The 17,290-nt window shown below is 39.1% G+C and overlaps 1 long non-coding RNA gene across 1 annotated transcript in view; it reads left to right on the top strand.

Annotated features, from left to right (window-relative positions):
* Positions 1-226: 226 nt before the first annotated feature.
* The window catches only part of LOC123580806, a 30,320-nt gene continuing 13,256 nt past the window's right edge, over positions 227-17,290 (top strand). The window contains exons 1-4 of the long non-coding RNA XR_006703464.1: positions 227-1,805; positions 3,811-3,926; positions 4,037-4,216; positions 8,137-8,366. This is a non-coding gene — a long non-coding RNA (uncharacterized LOC123580806). The remainder of the gene's footprint in view (positions 1,806-3,810; positions 3,927-4,036; positions 4,217-8,136; positions 8,367-17,290) is intronic.

The following is a 17,290-nucleotide window of genomic DNA, read 5'->3' as shown; positions in this document are numbered from 1 at the left end:
CGACCATTTATTCCAATTCTATTATTTATTGAGCGCTGATTGCATGCTGGGCCTTTCACATGCACTGTCCCATTTAATCTTTCTAACAATCTTGTATTATTAATGGTACCATTTTGCAGATGAGAAACTGAAGCTCTTAGAGGTTTAATAAGGGCCTTGAACTGGATTTGTTCGGCTCCAAAGCCCATCATTTTAACCACCCAATTTTAAGGCCCAGAGGCGTTCAGTGGCCCCAGGTCACACAACTGGTTAGTGGTAAGCCTGAAGCTAGACTTCAGTTTTCTTTGTACCATATGACACTTGTTACTACTTGAACTGTCTATATTCCTAGAAAAGTGTCAAACTATTCAGTTTCTCATACAAACCCAATGGCTGACTCGAAATCAAAGCTGCTAAGTTATAATTCACCACTAGAGTGGGCATCAAGAAAGAAAGTTTCATATGAATTCTGCATCTATTTATACTTTAACCCCAGTGGGTAAGTTGTAAAAGCATGCCTTTATATTCCTGAGGACATGACAAACCATCAAATTCACACATCATTATGAAACAGATGCTTTTCCTAATTTCTGTTGCTAACCTAAAAGGCATGGCAAAACTAATCATTAATAAAGATGGTCCCTAACTTACAATGGTTCAACTTAACTATCTGTCAACCTTAGGTGGGGTGTAAAAGTGATACACATTCAGTAAAAAACATACTTTGCATTTTGAATTTTGAGGTTTTCTCAGGTTAAGGATACATGGTACGATACTCTCCCATGATGGTAGGCAGTAGCATACGATAAATGAGGATAAACAACCTAAATACTTACAACCATTCTGTACCCATTCAACCATTCTATTTCTCACTTCAGTACAGTATCTAATAAATTATAAGATATGTTCAACACTTCATTATAAAATAGGCCTTGTGTTAGAGGACTGTGCCCAATTGTAGAGCTAAATTTAAGTGTTCTGAGCACATTGAAAGTAGGCTAGGCTGAGCTACGATTTTCTGTAGGTTCTATGTATTAAGTGCCTTTTTGACTTATAGCAGTTTCAGCAGACAGTGAGTTTACTGGGATATAACCCCATCATAAGTCAAGAAAGATCTATCTGTAGCACAGCAGGGATCATGTTGGGGTTTTCTAAGACCAGGCTTGAATTTGCACTCCTAAACAGGTAAATGTTACCAATTCATTACTCATCTTCCAATTTCCATGTCACTTGTTAACTCTGTCTTCTGTAAAATTTCACCTGAAGGACCCATTAAGGATATTACAATATGTAAAAAATAGGTAACCTTTCCATTTGACAAATGGCTTTTATGTCTTAGTGGTCACCCACAGCAGTGGCTGCTGTGGATAACTTCCTTCATCTCACAAATGACTACCTACCAAAATTAAAGTAGCACGTAATGAAATCTGATCTAATAAAAAGTGTGGTTAATTGCTATGCCAAATTATAACATTAATTACTTGATGCAAATAAAAGTACAAAGGGATATTTCCTGAGTGGTTTTAGTTCAGCTTTTGTTTTTCCCTCCCATACTTGTTGCTCACCACCTTGCTTCTCATTTTCTTTCCTTCCTTCTATCTTCCCCCTCATCTCTGCAAAACTCAGAGCTGTGTTTGGTTGTGGGAAAGGGGGAAGGTGAAGGGCAAAATAATTTCAATTGGGGTTAAAACATATCACCAGTAATTCATAGATTATTCTTTCTCCTAAAGCTTCAACCAGGAGCTTCAGAAGAACTAAAAGTCATATTTCTTTGCCCAGTTATTGGTTTAAGGAAACCAGGGATCACCATGTATTTTACGAAAAAGGTAACTTACCACCATTATCGTTATTGATAAATATTTGTTGAGCATACCATGTGCTTGCAACAGTGCCAAATGCTATATTTTTTGAAGGCTTCAGGCAAGGAAGACAGGCTATTCCTTTTTCTAGTGGGGACTCCCCTCTGAAACTTAATTTTCAGTGTCCCAATGGTTTGAGAGGGTGCATAGAATTATCCCTTATTTAAAGATATAATTATACTTCATTTAGATTTTATTATCTCACTTTTATGGAATTGTATGGATTTTAAATGTTTTGCCCAACGTGCTTTTAGAACAAGCTCTCTTTTCTCACTTTATATACAAAACATCCTAACTGGCTGCATTTGACTTTAAATATCTATGTTAGAAAGACCCAGACTCATTTGAGAAACTAAGCATGTGAAAACTAGGAGTAGTAAATATTTATGAATATGGTAATGTTCTCTTTCTTGACCTGGGTGGTGGTTACATGGGTGTGTCCACTTGGTGATAATTCATCAAGCTGTACACTCATGATTTGCACATTTTTCTATAAGTGTGTTTACCTCAATAAAATAACTTAGACATACATATTTATGAAGAGTCCTGACATCCCCTCCCCAAACACATGCAAGCCCACAATCAGAAGAACTGATTTCACAGGAGAGTATTTATTTTTCCCTTTCCTGGAGTCCTCATTTCTCGCCGCAGGGACTTTAACTCTTCAACTTCAATCCAAGAGATTGTTTGTAGGGCCTCCCTCTCATCAGATATTCTCCCTTTACACTTTTTTTTTCTTTTTCTCAAGGAATTTATTCTGTTGACTGGGCCTCTGTCTTCTCTAATAGGTCCCTATAATTTCTGTGTTCTTCCTTTTTTGCTCACAGTATGTTATCCGGCTGCCCTTGCCAATGCCCACAAAGCTTCAGTTGTCCTTTCCCGGGTGCTGGCTGGGTGGCTTTCTCAGGCTTGTCTTCAAGATGAGCTCATGGGATTAAAAATTACTGTGCCTCCTACTTTCTTTCTCTCTTTTTCTCACTATACCTCTGGAACTTGTATTTCCAGCAGATTGAATCCCATGTTTCTTTGGAACGCCATTGAAAAGTACTACTATTGGACATTCTCCCATTTTCAATTGTTTCTTTTTTTTTAATGTTTATTTATTTATTTTTGACAGAGAGAATGAGACTGAGTGGGGGAGAGGCAAAGAGAGAGAGGGAGAGAGAGAATTCCAGGCTCAGCATGGAGCCTGATGTGGGACTTGATCCCACGAACTGTGAGATCATGACCTGAGCCAAAATCAAGGGTCAGATGCTCAACCAACTGAGCCACCCAGCCGCCCTCAATTTTGTTCCTGTAAGAACCTCCCTGATAGGATTCTGTCAAAATCAAATGAAATAATCTACATAAAATACTTAGTACACATACTAAGTAAAATACTCAGACATATGGTAATCACTCATTAAATAGCAGCTTTTGTTATTGTTAGTAATAGTATGATTAGCTAAGGATGTTTTTTGTTTGTTATAACAGTAGAGTCAACTCAAATTCTTAACCTGTGAAAATTGTAATGCCGAGGGAAAAATACAATAGCAGCTACCATTTATTACATGTTCTGTATCAGGCATTGTTAGGCACTTTACACAAATAGTCTTATTGAAGCCTCTAATAACAGTATGAAATAGATTTGGGGATCCCATTTTTTTTTCAACGTTTATTTATTTTTGGGACAGAGAGAGACAGAGCATGAACGGGGGAGGGGCAGAGAGAGAGGGAGACACAGAATCGGAAGCAGGCTCCAGGCTCTGAGCCATCAGCCCAGAGCCCAACGCGGGGCTCGAACTCACGGACCGCGAGATCGTGACCTGGCTGAAGTCGGACGCTTAACCGACTGCGCCACCCAGGAGCCCCGGGGATCCCATTTTAAAATGAGAAAACTGAGTTTGGTAGGGGTTACACCATTTTGCCGGGTCACTTCCAATTAAGCTGAACATGGAGATGTGTTTCTTCTGAAAAAACCACCTTCTTGCAGGATGTGCATCCTGCCAGATTGTGGCATGACACTCGGCCCCTCAATAAGAAGCCATTGGGTTCCAACTACAGAAGAAATCTCAAACCTGACCCTTGCCTCTAAGGAGCAGACAATGGGTAAGTCAACCTTGTCCCAACTTTGTCCAGCGTTTCATCTTTGAGACCTAACGATTTGCAGGCTTCAAGGACCTAATCATCTTCTACTCTTTTGTGTTTGTTGCCTTTAGCATCTCCTCCATCATCCCAAATGAAGAATCATCTTGGAAAATTGTGACAAATTTATAGACTAAAGTTTCTTCTCCGTTGTAAGAATCTTGAGAGGTCTGGAATTCTAGACACTGTCTCCTAAAAATTTCCAGCATAAACTTCCCTCCTTCTTTTACTATAGGTGCACTCTACAAAAGAAGGTAGGTTTGAAATGATTCAGACACTAAGACTACAACCCCACTGAGTCATGATCAATGCCTCATGTCTTTGGTCTCCAGAAAGAGGACCTTCAAAATATCCTTTCTTTTTTAAGAAATGGAAGGTGGCATACACCAAGTCTTAAGAGTTACACCCAATTATACACAGGCAATCCTTAGTGAATATTCTAATAGCAACTAGTTTATTTATTTCTCTCCAATTACTCATGTCAATATCATTATCCAACTTGCTAATGGCTTTCCTTGAAGAGGTTATTTATTCATCTGCTTTGCTTCAGTTATGAAAGATGTACTGTGTCCCTTGAACTAGGGCTGGCTTCTTTTTAAGACTTTCTAGAAGCTTAAACTAGAAGAGTATGAAAAAGCCCTTTTTTATGAGAACCATTCTTTATATCAATTACACTTTTGCTCTGTCATTAATTGTGACTACCTATTTAAGAATGTCTCCACCATTCAGAATGTGGAAAACATGCCAATGGGAAGCTCAGCTCAATGGCAGTTCTGGCTTTGGCTTTGGGCTGGACACCCACTTATGCACAGTATGACTCAGACTCCCTTCTCGTAACGCCTTATCTCTAGACACCATTCTCCATGAATCCTTTTCTCTATTCGTAATCACTTCTAATCCTCATGCTCCTCTGTCTGACCTTCTCTTCCCACAAAAATCCAGAAAGTATGCACTTAATAAACAAACAAATCCATTGACAAAGATAGATGTATTCAGGGCAGCTTTACCAAAATTCAGCTTCAAACTGGTATTTAGCAAAATTCCAGCCAAAATGCTCATTTGTAACTCCAGCCAACTATTTTATTGAAACCAATTCAAAGCCAAACATTTTTTGAATGCCTACAAAGCTACAAAAATAATAAATAATGTTTGGCTATCTTTCAAGCCTTGGGGGATTCAGAGTCCCGATCCCAAAAAGAACAAGAAGGCAAGGTAAAAAGGAAGCAGACATGAAAAAGATTATTGTCTGGAGAGTGACTCCCACCCAGAAATCAGAGAGAGGAAGTTTGTTTGAAGAAACTTGAAGTGGTCCCCACATCTGCTAGGAAATTGGGATATAGAACAGAGCCCTGTTGAAGGGGTTCTTATAAGTCCTCTCACCCATCAGCACCTTTTCAGTTGGTTTTCATAGACTTTTCTGCCTTTGTTTTCAGCTAATTTCCAAAAGAGGGATTGCAAAAGACACTCAAATGTAACAAAATTAGTACCACTCCAGCACCAGTGTGAATCTGAGTACCCAAAGACCTGAGCTGTTTCAGAATTCTGACCTGAAGGCTAAGGGAGAACTAGATTTCTAAGCAGCATGTCTCAAATGACAGAACACTTGTATCCATAAAGAAGAGAAAACTGAATTATAAAATGGCTTATGTCAACTCTGGATACCATTGGTTCAGAGAAACCATAAGCATCATGCAAACTCAGAAGCCCCTCAGTGTAGAAATAGATACACCTCTTGGCCAACACCCTAGAGCACCCTGGTACATCATTAATAAGTCAGTAACTTGAGCAAGGCACAGAAGCAGATTTTAAAAGCTTCTGGGAAGGAGGCATCTGGGTGGCTCAGCCAGTTGAGGGTCCGACTTCAGCTCAGGTCATGATCTTGCAGTTCATGAGTTCAACCCCCATGTCAGGCTCACTGCTATCAGTCTGTCAGCGCAAAGCCTGCTTCAGATCCTCTGTCCCCCTCTCTCTGCCCCTCCCTCACTTGCACTCTCCCAAAAAATAAATAAATATTTTTTTAAAAAGAAAAGAAAAACTTCTAGGAAGGAAGATAATAACATAAGCATAAATATAAGAGTGGAATTTGGGCACCTTTTCTAAAATCTAGAGGTTGGAAAGAAAAAAAAAGTAATTGAGTTAACCAAAGGACATCATGGTAAAATTAAAATAAAACCAGAATTTATTGAGTAATTATGTATCAGATTTTGTATCAGTTGGCATTTCCACAATATTATCTCAGTTAGTTGTTAATAATGTCACCCACAAGTATTAACAATGCACAAACTGAATCTCCAAGAAACAAAATGATTCACCTTAAAGCACCACGCTGGTAAGTGTAGTACCAGGAATCACACCCTGCTCTACCTCACTCCAAAGCTCATGTGCTTCCCAACCCCTTATGCCATCTTCCACAGTCAATTGCAGGAGGGTTAATCCTTCCGAGTTTTCAGAAGTTATCTAAATAATTCTGACTCTGAGTAAATAACATGATCTTAAGAGAAATATTGAAATTGCAACTGTCTAAACAGATCCAATGACCTAACAGAAACTTCTGTTACATCCAAATACAAATCTATAGAGAGTAAGATCTAAGAGTTTACAGAATTAAGATCACAAATGCATACATTGCAATGCCCCCAAAGATGCCTGCAGGAATACTTTACTATGGATTTAGAGTCTCCCTTCCTTTGGTAATATCCCTAAAATCCTTGAACAGGATGTATGGTTTTAGAAATAGCTTACTTCTTGATACTTTGCTACTATTTTTTTAGTTTATCTGGCCTATGGACTAACCAGCCACATTAGCATAGCTTTGTTACCAAAACTTCTTTATATCATTGCCCTCCTTTTCCCTTTTAAATGCCCATCACAACAACCCAGTAAGGTGGGCAAGGCAGCAAAGTATGTGTCTATACTTTTCCCCTAGTGCCTTCCCCACTGCAGTTGCGGGCATGATATACCCTATGTCTTGGGTTCACCTGCAGCTCTTTATTTTCCTCATCAATGTACAGTACTTCCAGTTATGACCTTTTTCTAATGTTTTCCAGTAGAGGGAAGAAGAACTACATCTTTATTCTTGCTATCTCTTAACAGTCACTTTCAGTGTTAAACCTTCTAGGAAGAAAGGGAAATCAAATCTAAGGTTAAGAGAAAAGAAAAAAAGAACAAGCCTGCATGTTGCTTTGGAGTTGGATCTGATTTATCCTAACCCCTTGAGAAGAAAGACATGAGAAATGATAGGCCCTTGTTTTTTGCTTAGGATAAAGTCCTCTATTTCTTTTTGATCCTGAGCAATTTGACTCCAGAAAATAGACATAGACTGTATTTTAAATGCTAAAGTTCAGTGAGAAGACATTTTTATTTCTCAACAAGTAGCCTTCTACTTAGGAGTCCATATGAAAAGCAAGATTATATTCTCTTGTTCTTTCTTAATTGTTTTGTAACTTCATATCTGCCTGAATTTTTTCCTTGAAAAGCCTTTTTTCTAACCAAGCAAATTATCATTATCCTAATTCTGTCAAGTCTCAGTTATTTAGGGACAAGTTATGAGCTGGAATCTATAATACTTTGCTTCAACAAACATTTCATTTAGCTCAACAAACGTTTATTGTGTAACTTTTAAGTAGTAGAGGCCATACAGAGAATTGTATGGCTGAGAGTATAAAGATGAATAAGGGTGGTCCTTACATATAGGAGGTCATAGTCTAATGAGGAAGACAACATGTAAGCAAGAAAACATCATCGTGTATAGCAGGTGTGAAAATAGAGAGGGTACAAATTGAACACAGAGAAGGGAGACAGAAGAGAGAAAGTGTCTGGTGTTGGTCTTAGATTGAATGTGTGTGTCAGTCACACAAGGTATGTATGTATGCATATGTGTGTGTATGTGTTTGTTCAAGGAGGGAGGGAGGAGAGGAAACTGTCCCAAGTATGTCCAAAGGCATAATTCAGCTCATTGGATTATGGAACTTCAAGCAGTTTGTTATAGCTTGAGTCTACAATTTAGGGGAAGAAATGGACTAGTATGAAATGAAACTAGAGAGAAAGGCAGGGCAAATCCCCATCAAAATGCAAATCCTTGCCCTAAACCAGACATACAAAATCAAAATCTGGACACGGACTCTGGGGATCTGTTTGTAACAAGGTCCTCTGATGCTTCTTATACTCCCTGAAGCTGAGAATCCCCGCAGCAGATGATGGAGAACCTCTGCAGTCTCTCCCTCCTTCCTTTCTTGATCATTATCCCTATGATTGATCAGCCCCACTCAATGAATTAGAAGGGCGGAGGCTCATGGCCCAATCCACTGTAACTGAATAAAGCAGCATGAGCAAAGGGAAGGACACAGAAACTACCATCTAAAAAAGGTGAAGACCTGGACCCCCATTATCACACCTGCCCCTTTGGTGAGTATATATATGCTCATTACCTTTTTCACTTACATAATTGTTGTTTGTTGGTTGTTGTTTTTTTTTTTTTTTTACCTGAGGAACTATTTTAGGGTGTTGTTGGTATTCCTAAATTCCTTATAAAGCTTGCTTATAAATGGTTTTTGAGTGATTGGTTTTATATCCTCCTATACTTACTTGTGTTCCTTATTATGTAAGGATTAAATAGAATAAATCCGTTCTAAATGCAAAAATTAGGACATGATATGCAATGCTGCACATACCAGCAACGTGTGAATATAGGTTTCAATTCACCAAGAGAAGTAGCTTGATAATGTCTCATCAAGAAAAAAGCCAGGAGACATAACTCTTCAGCCGATGTGCTCAGTGAATAGCGCCATGCTTTTACCCAAGGCACCCATGTGCCTCTGCTCACATGATGCTCTTCTTGCAGGTCTAACCTGGATGGCTGTGAGTTGGCTTAATCTCAGCTGGCAACTGTGAGATGTTCATACAATCCCCCACAGTGGTCTCTGGGATTATGCTAAACAGAGCAATTTCCTTGCCCTCATGGATCAAAAGACTTGTAGACAACCCAAATTACAGTACGGAATTACTAGTTCATGACAAAAAAAAAAAAAAAGCAAAGTTGCTATGGTTACTGTTTCATGTTCAACCTCTTTTAATCTTACTAAAGTCTTTTCTGAAGTCCTGCTCTATGAGAAAGGCAACCAGCCTTGGGAATTAATTTGTCTTTATTGGATTCATGTTCCATTTATAGCACTCCTTTAAGGCTCCTTGGTTTTTTGTTTGTTGTTTTTTTTTAAAATCAACCAAGGGAGTTTGGTGTTAGAAGCTAAACCTAAAATGTTTTCCTTCTGAAAGCTCCTCCCACTCTTTCTGGGGGTGCTGTCAGATTCCAAGCAGTCCGAAAGAGGATAATCTGCCAGGCCCTACTCAAACTTCAACTGCCCAGATTCTCACACTGAAAGTCTCTTCCTCATTCCTACTTTGAATGTTTCACATTCAACTGTCCTAATTGATACTGAAATTTAGAATCAACTGTGGCTCTGGCCTCCAAGACTTTTTTGAGCCATGCCTAACTCCAATTCTTGGTGACCCCTGGAAACAGGGGCAGAAGACTATTCTGGAAAAAGATTGAGAACAAATGTGATTCCTCAGGATAAAAAAATCAAGGCCAGTTCTCTTTCTCATTCACCCAGCAGCACCAAACCAATTAGATGGAACAAATTTGTAATTAATGTAAGATTAACTTTAGCAACAAAATGTATTAAACATGCTATTTCAAAGGTCTTGGCTGACATGTAGTTCCTTGGGTATCTTCAGGAAGAGAAGAAGCCTGTGTGTCTATCTGATTAGATTACACATCTGTTATTGTGACCTATTAGGTTTCCTTGCCAGAAAGTGATGTTGGGTAGTAGGAAGTCAGTTTGAGGACCAGTTATTCCCACACTAACAGGACAAATACTGAAATATAAGCCAGAAAATAACTTACCTCTGATAAGAAGAGGGCTTCATATTAATCTGCATCACTCATTAGGGCCCTTTAAAGCTATGAAATTCTCCAGATATCATCTGTATCTTCCTGCTAGTTGAAATAGCCTTTTTTCCCCATCAAACATTAAAAAATTACCAATTCCAATTCTTGGTGACAATTTTTCAAAAAAGATACATTCTTTTTTCAAAAGGAAAGAAAATTAATGTAATTAAATAGGACAAGAAAAAAATTTTAAATAGATGAGCACATACTATGTTTCAAGAATTGTGTTTGTGGTCATGTTGGTATATGCGGTAAGTACTGTAGATGTTTGCAGTACTGTCTACACATCTAAGCACCAGGGGAGCTTTCAGAAAGGCCAAAGGCAAGGGCTTCATCACAGATGAATTAAATCAGAATGACTAGGTGTGGGGCCTGAGCATCACTATTTAAGAGCTGCCCAGCAGATTCTAATGGGCAGTCAGAGGTGAGAATCAGTGTATGAGTCCAACGAGAAGGCTGTGGATGGAGTGGAGTGGAGTGAAAGAGAAACTGGTAGGAGATGGAATTGGAGCAATAACTGGGTGGTCCATGGTAAGGATTTGGGGTTTTAATGTGAATGACTTGAGAAGCACTGGGGGAGAGTTTTTTAATTAGAGAAGTAGGATGACTTGTTTACTAGGTAACATAGATCGAATAGGATTTTCTCAGAACTTAATAACTTATAAACTCTAAGGAAAAACATGTGTTGTGGGCTCCAAATAGCAACCTTGCAATTAAACTTGAGAAGCATAGACCACAGGACAGGCAGGTTCCTACCAAGAGGAGAGCTAGTATAAAAGACCAAAGAGAAAACTGGCTCTGGAATTAGGAGTCCCAACTCCTTTTGAAAACTAATTAGCTTTTTTGCTGCTTTATGGGGGAAAAAAAATCACGTATCTTTTCAGCCACATAGAATCTGACTTGAAAAAAAAAAAAACTTAAAAATGTTATCACCCTGGTGATAATCAGCATCGAAATAAGGGAAGGCTTTGGCATATCTGTCAATGAGACACCCAAAATATTGTTGTTGGATGGGATTAGTTTATGACAGTGCTAATAGAGGATAGAGTGCAACAGGGTTCCCAGCCTTTTCCTATGGAGGCTCTGTCTTGCTCACTATATGAGACCTTGTTAGGGCTCCTGGGAACCAAGTCCTCACCTCAATCGCCAGCACCTATAGTATGGCCCTTGTTCTTCCTTGTTACTACCTATACCGTGAAGACTATCTACATCAAAGTGGAAGAAGCTGGTCTCTCTCCCAGAGCAAGCAAGCAGAGCCTACTGCCAGTCTGCAGGCCTGCACCTTAAATGTGTGCTGAACCTGTGATCCTGATCTGCTGCACTAAACCTGAACTCTATTTCTGCTCAGTGCAGCTGACCATGCTCTCTTCATCCTCCAGCCTGTGTGTTCCTGTCTGATCACAGATTGCAACTCACTGTGGCTCTAAGCATTACTCAGGTCAGACCTCACCTCTACACCTGGATTTGGCTTTGCACATAGGAACCATGGTGACCATGTGTCGCCTACAGTCTTCACTATTTGGGGCCCCATGTAAAGGGCATCCCAAGGCTGCTTCTTTAGATCTTGCCTGATTCTTCCCTGACCAGTTGTGTCCCAGCATGTACTGCACATAAACCTGTGGTGCTTAAAACTTGCCCTGAGCGTTCTCTAAGCATCCCTGGCTTTGTCCTCAGGTGTACACTTCGAGCTTGCAGGTGTCCCACCACACCCAGCCCTGGCTTCTACCAGAGTGACAGAAGTCCAGAGATCCATTGATTTCCCCACTGATTTCCTAGTTTTCATACTACCTTCAGTTCCCCAAATGAGCGAAGGTCTCCTCCTGAGCTCATTCCCCTGGACAACTCTTGACTGAACCTTCTTAGTGCTAGAAATCAACATTTCAGTCCTGGCCCAAAAAGTGAAGTAAAGATTACCAGCCTTCCTTAGACCATTAGTGCTAGCAGTTCAGCTGGCCCAGGAGGCTGACCTTGGCTTTCAGGTACTGCAGGGAGCCCCATGCTGTAAGCCCAACTTGACAGCAGGTTTTATTTATTCCATTAATGAGAACAAGCTAGCTAGATGGTGGTCATCCTTCTGCCTTCAAAGGATTTTATCATTCTCTGCTTCTGAATGTATGTAGTAAGGAATGTGGGCAGGCTCAAGTCAGCCAGCAAAAATTCCATCTGCCACCAAGAAGGCCTCTGAAGTCACTGACAAAGTCAAAAAGCCCAAGGCATCCTAGCAGCACCCCTATGCAAGCTAAAAGTGACCCAAGGCTCACAATGTCTGTCTTCTCTGTACATCCAGATTAGAACTTTCTGTGGCCCTCTCCAGGCTGTACTACTGGAGAATAAATAGCCGTCGAATGCCCAGAAAGGCCATCTTTGTCTTCCTTTGTCAATTAATTAAATTCCTTTAATTAATTAATTAATTAAAAAATCAAAACTAAACAACAGAACAAAGAGGGTTTATGTGTCCAGTGATGATTGCAAGATCTCAGGAAGTCTACAGCTGTCCATCCTATCTAAGACAGAGCTGTCTTCCATGAAGGTGGAGCAGGGTTAAAGAAACCTTTACTGGTTACAGATTCAATCCTCTATTGGCTAGAGCACTTTGATATTAGTAATCTTGCCAGGTACCCAATTTGTACCTGTATAACCCATTCTTCTGAATCATTTTTGAAGCCCAAACTTCTCCTTAAAAACACACTTTCTTTTGGGGGTTATGGCATTATTTAATTTATAGTCTCAAAACCTGCTGCACTTGTATCCCACACTCTACTAGCAATGAACATTGATAGTCTGGAGGGGGTAAGGATGAAGAAGGTTCCAAGCTCAGCCAACATGCTTGACCACAAAACCTGGTTTCAAGTTCTCTCTGTAAGGTACAGCTGCTTTTCATGTTTCTTTCAACAAGTACTTAATGCCAGTGAGGTACCAGGCCCTGTATCGGGAATGCAGCAGTAAACAAACCATCCCTACCCTAGTGGGGAGCTGGTTGTGAAACCAATCATGTAAATATCTCCATTGTAATTATAGATGGTTACCTGCTATGAGCAAAGGATGGGGAGACCTCATCTGAACAAGGTGAGGTTGAGATTCGAAGAATGGGTAGGAGTTGTGGGAACAGCATGGTGAAAACCTTGGGAGAAGGGAGGAGTTTGATCAACTCTAGGAACAGATAAGTCTGCCACTTAGCTGTACAACATTTTTGTCACCTGGAATGGACATACCAGGAGGCTCTCTCTAAAAAAACCTCTGGGAGATCTTCCAGAAAAAGTGACCCTCTTCTTTTTGGTTCTATTAGAGACGCCTCAATTACTGGGAGATGCCCTTGACCTATACAATGCTCCAAAGATTGCTCAAAACTGTGGCCTAGATTTTGACATTCTCCTGTTTCATAGCAGCCTGTCTCTGAGTTGTCTTTCCTTACTATCACTTTGCTCCATCTACAGGCAGACTAGCTCTATTTCCAAACTCAAGTAATCCAGAGAACTGAAGAGTTTTTAATCTATGATTTTTTTCTGGAGTGAAAGGAAATGAAAAGAGAAAGTTGCAAATGTATTCCTAAAAGATCTGTAGTAATATGATGTCTAAAGAGCAACATTCCTGAACTCCAATAATTACTAGGATTTGAATTTCTGTAGATGCTTCATTCTGGTCCTTTTTCCTTCTAGATCATCACACTCATTTTGTCACAGTCCTGGTTGATCACTTGTTTCCAATAGCCCATATAGTCTCAGACCAGGATAGAGCAGTTGTTCTCAAATTATAGTTTCTGAACTATATCACCAGGGAACTTGTTAAAAGTGCCAATTCTTGGGCCCCATCCTAGAGCCATTAAATTAGAAACTGATTGTATATCCCAGCAGTCTTTTAATAAACCTCTGGACAATTCTGCATGCTCAAGTTTGATAACCACTGGCCTGTATAGGAGCTTTTATCCAACTCCATGAATCCCTCTTTCCCCACCAAATTCCTTGTAGCAGTTTGTAATTAAAGATGATACTCCCATAGTCAACCATCCCAGCCACCATGTCCCAGTACTGAGGGGTTTCAAAACCTGTTGCAATACTATACTAGGTACTCCAAATAACCAATAGCCTAGAATCATGACATGTGGGCAAATGGACTTATGTTACTTTTGATAAATGACGCTATTTGAAAATTACAGTGGATATTTGCAACAATCAAATCTTGAGGGATCATGTTCTTCACCTATTTTTATTTCCTTATTACATTCCTTCTAGCTCACAAATGACATAATACCACCTAATTTCCCAGACACTGCTAGAGTTGTTAACTTAATTCCCTAATCTGTCAAATCTACCTGCTAAACCAAAATTATAAGAGACCATGAGAGCTATAGGAAAATATGGGCTGACTTTTCAGGTCCTGGTCCTGGGATCGCTTCTCCAACAGAAGTCTTCAGGGTCCCCAGAACCATTCTGTTTACAAGTTCTTTGGCTTTACTGAAATACTCTCTATGAAAATATATAAACCTTATATAAACCTCTATATAAACCTTAAGGAAATGCCTGTTAAACAATTGAGATAACGTACTTGATCATAGATAAGAACTCCGGAAAGAGAATAAGATGGAACTTATTTTTATGATAAGCTAGATAGAGTGTTTTAGTGTATTCCAAAATTAAACCACTGATAGAATTAAAACATGGTGAAGTATTAACTCTTAGGCCTACTTGGTATTCAGATAAATGAAGACAGAGAGCAATCAGTGGACTTTCCAGTCTCCATTCTGTGATCTCCACTTTGATTCTATTTCCAAATCCCCTACCCTTTATGTCTAAAATATCCCATGTAAACCGAAAGTTCCACTGACAGAAGGGCAGGATTTCTAGGTAATACTAGAGCCCTTCATTAATTCTATATTTGGAGGAATTTTAGAAGACTAATTAGAGTTTTCTGATGAGATCATCAAAAACTGACCTGCAAAATGATCAATAAGATAGGAAACCAGTAACATTCTTGAAATTGTGTATCTGACCATTATGTTCTTCTTGGTATCCTATGCCTCTTATATCTATTAATTCTAATTCTAACCTTATCATTTCAGTGAGCTAGAATTCTAGAATAAAAGACATGATAAATCTATCTTGAACATGTACATGCAACTTATCCTAATCAATGAATCCAAAACTAAATGCTCACCAGGTTGTCTCATTCAAATCTCCTTAGGATTTTAATATTTTTAAATTATCCTTTAAAACAAAAAACAGAAACAAGTGGCTTAAGACAAGCTGTTTTTAAAATATCCTCTCTAAGGGGCGCCTGGGTGGTGCAGTTGGTTAAGCATCCGACTCCAGCTGGGGTCATGATCTTGCGTTCAAACCCGGCTTCAGGTTCTGTGCCGACAGCTCAGAGCCTGGAGCCTGCTTCAGATTCTGTGTCTCCTTCTTTCCCTGCCCCTCCCCCACTTGTGCTCTGTCTCTGTCTCTCAAAAACAAATAAACATTAAAAAAAAAAAAAAAAAACTTAAAATATCCTCTCTAAAAAATACTTACCCACACTAGTTTGCCATGAAATACATGATTATACTACACGAGTCTTCTACACATCGTGTTTGCAATGTGTCTCTTGGTAAACGGGAAATTACTCCTTAGTGTGACATTGGATTGATTGTATCAGATGACAAGAAGCATTACTTAATGGCAAATTTTATATGTAGGAACAAAGGGAACAAAGTTGTTGCATTTGGAAATAAATACTTTACATATTTCTTATAGAGTTTTTGATGTCGTAGATACTGCATCAGGAACTGATCGGATAAGAATGGGTCACCATCAGTTCCTAATGCATTGCCTTCAGCATCTAAACAAGCATCAGCGAACACCTCATGTTAGATGTGCATGATGTGTTTATGGCTAGACAGTAAAATAAGCACTCTTAATTGACCCCTGAAGAGAAATGTTTCTCAGAGAAGTGGTCCCAAAATGCTAAATCACCTATTACTAGCCTACTACTCTTACAGATTTATCACTGAAACCAAATAACTTAATCTGGTTCTGTGTTATAACACACTGGTACTTTCCTTGCTAAATATAAACTAAAGAAAGCAACCTAAAGTGGCTGATCATTTTTATAACTTGGGGAAAAAATTAAAGACAAATTTTGGGTTTTCTTTGCTTTGTTTTTAAACTTAAGGGTCTATGGGGTTTAAATAGGTATTGCTATTTGAATTGGGATTATTTCCCACAGCTACCACTGAAATAAATGTAATTATAGGAAAAAATGCTACCAAGAAATTACTATAAAAGATAACCTGTTAGTTACATTCTACTTTTAATTAGCCTAAAGCCATTTGTACTTCTAGCATTTTTTAGTTAAAAGGTTGAGGCAGTTTGACAAACTAGTTCATTTTACTTCACTTACTAATTCACCTATCAAACATTTGCTGAACATCTATTGTATAGAAGCTACTATCCTAGGCACTTGTGATATAGGAATGAGTAAAATCATTATCCTAATGAAGGATACCTTCCATACTAGTGAAGGGAGTGGACTAAAAGTTAATTTATGACATTCTGTGTGAAATCAAGAGTTTCCAGAAGAGGGGTGCCTGGGTGGCTCAATTGGTTAAGCATCCACTTCAGCTCAGGTCATGATCTCGCCGTCTGTGAGTCTGAGCTCCACATCAGTCTCTGTGCTGACAGCTTAGAGCCTGGAGCCTGCTTCAGATTCTGTGTCTCCCTCTCTCTCTCTGCCTCTCCCCCACTCGCACTCTGTCTCTCTCTCTCTCTCTCTCTTTCTCAAAAATAAACATATATATATGTGTGTGTGTGTGTGTGTGTGTGTATATATATATATATATATATATATATATATATATATATATATTAAAAAAAAAAAGAGTTTCCAGAAAAATAACAGTCTTGAAATAGATAGGCTTTAACATGGTTGGAACAATATTGTATACAAGCAATAATGCAAATTTTGTGGATACATACTTATTAAATTTCAGAAGCAATGTAATAATGTAAAATTCATATGTTCAGCTGAATATGTTCCCCAAAGAGAAAAAAGGCTACTGCATAGGATCTCTGAATAGTGTGAGATATAAATTTAACATTTATTACATTAAAAAAAGAAAACAAATATGGTCATACAGCCCACTTCCAGTGGAGTGTTCTATTAAAAGAAACACAAGCTAATGGCCATAAGTAATTATAAAAATAATCCCCAATTCTAGTCATTAGTCTGACAAAAACCATTAAAGGAAAAGCAATTTGGGGCCCCTAGGTGTGTCAATTGGTTAAGCGTCTGACTCTCAATTTTGGCTCAGGTCATGATGTCACAGTTTGTGGGTTCAAGCACCGCATCGGGCTCCATGCTTACAGGGCAGAGCCTGCTTGGGATTCTCTCTCCCTCTCTCTCGGTCCCT

The sequence above is a fragment of the Leopardus geoffroyi genome, chromosome A3 (genome assembly GCF_018350155.1).
Source record: "Leopardus geoffroyi isolate Oge1 chromosome A3, O.geoffroyi_Oge1_pat1.0, whole genome shotgun sequence".
NCBI classification, from domain to species: domain Eukaryota; kingdom Metazoa; phylum Chordata; class Mammalia; order Carnivora; family Felidae; genus Leopardus; species Leopardus geoffroyi.
The sequence above is the reverse complement of the archived record's forward strand: the minus strand, read 5'-3'. Positions and strand labels throughout refer to the sequence as shown.